At 37.5% G+C, this 2,500-nt stretch overlaps 1 non-coding gene and 9 pseudogenes across 1 annotated transcript; all 10 read left to right on the top strand.

Moving 5' to 3' along the window:
- Positions 1-9: 9 nt before the first annotated feature.
- LOC148462894 (5S ribosomal RNA) lies at positions 10-128 on the top strand (annotated as a pseudogene).
- A 115-nt stretch (positions 129-243) lies between these two features.
- On the top strand, positions 244-362 carry LOC148462893 (5S ribosomal RNA). The gene has a single exon (XR_015874445.1). It is a non-coding gene; the product is annotated as a 5S ribosomal RNA (ribosomal RNA).
- Positions 363-478: 116 nt separating this feature from the next.
- Positions 479-597, top strand: LOC148462892 (5S ribosomal RNA; annotated as a pseudogene).
- Positions 598-948: 351 nt separating this feature from the next.
- Positions 949-1,067, top strand: LOC148462891 (5S ribosomal RNA; annotated as a pseudogene).
- Positions 1,068-1,182: 115 nt separating this feature from the next.
- Positions 1,183-1,301, top strand: LOC148462890 (5S ribosomal RNA; annotated as a pseudogene).
- Positions 1,302-1,417: 116 nt separating this feature from the next.
- On the top strand, positions 1,418-1,536 carry LOC148462889 (5S ribosomal RNA; annotated as a pseudogene).
- A 116-nt stretch (positions 1,537-1,652) lies between these two features.
- LOC148462888 (5S ribosomal RNA) lies at positions 1,653-1,771 on the top strand (annotated as a pseudogene).
- A 115-nt stretch (positions 1,772-1,886) lies between these two features.
- Positions 1,887-2,005, top strand: LOC148462887 (5S ribosomal RNA; annotated as a pseudogene).
- A 115-nt stretch (positions 2,006-2,120) lies between these two features.
- On the top strand, positions 2,121-2,239 carry LOC148462886 (5S ribosomal RNA; annotated as a pseudogene).
- A 116-nt stretch (positions 2,240-2,355) lies between these two features.
- On the top strand, positions 2,356-2,474 carry LOC148462885 (5S ribosomal RNA; annotated as a pseudogene).
- The last annotated feature ends 26 nt before the right edge of the window (positions 2,475-2,500 follow it).

Genomic DNA, 2,500 nt, shown 5'->3' with positions numbered 1-2,500 from the left:
TTTTTGAGCACCTACAGTCAAACCACACTGGACATGCCCAATCTCGTCTGATCTTGGAAGCTATGCAGTGTTGGACCTGGTTAATACTTGAATGGGAGACCACCTAGGAATCCGAGGTGCTGTAGGTAATTTTATATTGCCATAACAGTCTTTTCTAATACATTTTACATTTATTTTTTTCAACTTATAAATGAATTTACTTGAGTTAAGAAGTAATAGAGGTCTTAAGTTAAGGCTTTTAGCACCTACAGCCAAACCACACTGGACATGCCCAATCTCGTCTGATCTTGGAAACTATGCAGTGTTGGGCCTGGTTAGTACTTGGATGGGAGACCACCTGGGAATACCAGGTGCTGTAGGTAATTTTATGCAGCCAGAACATTCTTTTCTATTACATTTTACATTACATTATTTCAACTTATCAATGAATTTACTTGAGTTAAGAAGTAAAAGAGGTCTAAAGTTAATGTTTTTGAGCACCTACAGTCTAACCACACTGGACATGCCCAATCTCATCTGATCTTGGAAGCTATGCAGTGTTGGGCCTGGTTAGTACTTGGATGGGAGACCACCTGGGTATACCAGGTGCTGTACGAAATATTATACTGCCATAACATTCTTTTCTATTACATTTTACATTTAATTTTTTCAACTTATCAATGAATTTCCTTGAGTTAAGAAGTAATAGAGGTCTAAAGTTAATACTTTTGAGCACCTACAGCCAATCCACACTGGACATGCCCAATCTTGTCTTATCTTGGTATCTATGCAGTGTTGGGCCTGGTCAATACTTGGATGGGAGACCACCTGGGAAAACCAGGTGCAGTAGGTAATTTTATACTGCCATAACATTCTTTTCTATTACATTTTACATTTAATTTTTTCAACTTATCAATGAATTTACTTGAGTTAAGAAGTAATAAAGGTCTAAAGTTAATGTATTTGAGCACCTACAGCCAAACCACACTGGACATGCCCAATCTCGTCTGATCTTGGAAGCTATGCAGTTTTGGGCCTGGTTAGTACTTGAATGGGAGACCACCTGGGAATACCAGGTGCTGTAGGTAATTTTATACTGCCATAACATTCTTTTCTATTAAATTTTAATTTAATTTTTTCAACTTATCAATAAATTTACTTGAGTTAAGAAGTAAAAGATGTCTAAAGTTAATGTTTTTGAGCACCTACAGTCAAACCACACTGGACATGCCCAATCTCGTCTGATCTTGGAAGATATGCAGTGTTGGGCCTGGTTAGTACTTGGACGGGAGACCGCCTGGGAATACCATGTGCTGTAGGTAATTTTATACTGCCATAACATTCTTTTCTATTACATTTTACATTTAATTTTTTCAACTTATCAATGAATTTACTTGAGTTAAGAAGTAATAGAGGTCTAAAGTTAATGTTTTTGAGCACCTACAGCCAAACCACACTGGACATGCCCAATCTCGTCTGATCTTGGAAGCTATGCAGTGTTGGGACTGGTTAGTACTTGGATGGGAGACTACCTAGGACTCCCAGGTGCTGTAGGTAATTTTATACTGCCATAACATTCTTTTCTATTACATTTTACATTTAATTTTTTCAACTTATCAATGAATTTACTTGTGTTATGAAGTAATAGCGGTCTAAATTTAATGCTTTTGAGCGCCTACAGCCAAACCACACTGGACATGCCCAATCTCATCTGATCTTGGAAGCTATGCAGTTTTGGGCCTGGTTAGTACTTGAATGGGAGACCACCTGGGAATACCAGGTGCTGTAGGTAATTTTATACTGCCATAACATTCTTTTCTATTAAATTTTAATTTAATTTTTTCAACTTATCAATAAATTTGCTTGAGTTAAGAAGTAAAAGATGTCTAAAGTTAATGTGTTTGAGCACATACAGTCAAACCACACTGGACATGCCCAATCTCGTCTGATCTTGGAAGCTATGCAGTGTTGGGTCTGGTTAGTACTTGGATGGGAGACCAACTGGGGATACCATGTGCTGTAGGTAATTTTATATTGCCATAACATTCTTTTCTATTACATTTTACATTTAATTTTTTCAACTTATCAATGAATTTACTTGAGTTAAGAAGTAATGGAGGTCTAAAGTTAATGTTTTGAGCACCTACAGCCAAACCACAGTGGACATGCCCAATCTCGTCTGATCTTGGAAGCTATGCAGTGTTGGGCTTGGTTAGTCCTTGGATGGGAAACCACCTGGGAATACCAAGAGCTGTAGGTAATTTAATACTGCCATAACATTCTTTTCTATTACATTTTACATTTAATTTTTTCAACTTATCAATGAATTTCCTTGAGTTAAGAAGTAATAGAGGTCTAAAGTTAATACTTTTGAGCACCTACAGCCAATCCACACTGGATATGCCCAATCTCGTCTGATCGTAGAAGCTATGCAGTGTTGGGCATGGTTAGTACTTGGATGGGAGACCACCTGGGAATACCAGGTGCTGTAGGTAATTTAATGCAGCCATAACATTCTTTT

Source organism: Taudactylus pleione, unplaced genomic scaffold (genome assembly GCF_031769625.1).
Source record: "Taudactylus pleione unplaced genomic scaffold, aTauple2 ptg000967l, whole genome shotgun sequence".
Taxonomy (NCBI): Eukaryota; Metazoa; Chordata; class Amphibia; order Anura; family Myobatrachidae; genus Taudactylus; species Taudactylus pleione.
Note: the sequence above shows the minus strand (reverse complement) of the source record. Positions and strands in the feature narration are given on the sequence as shown.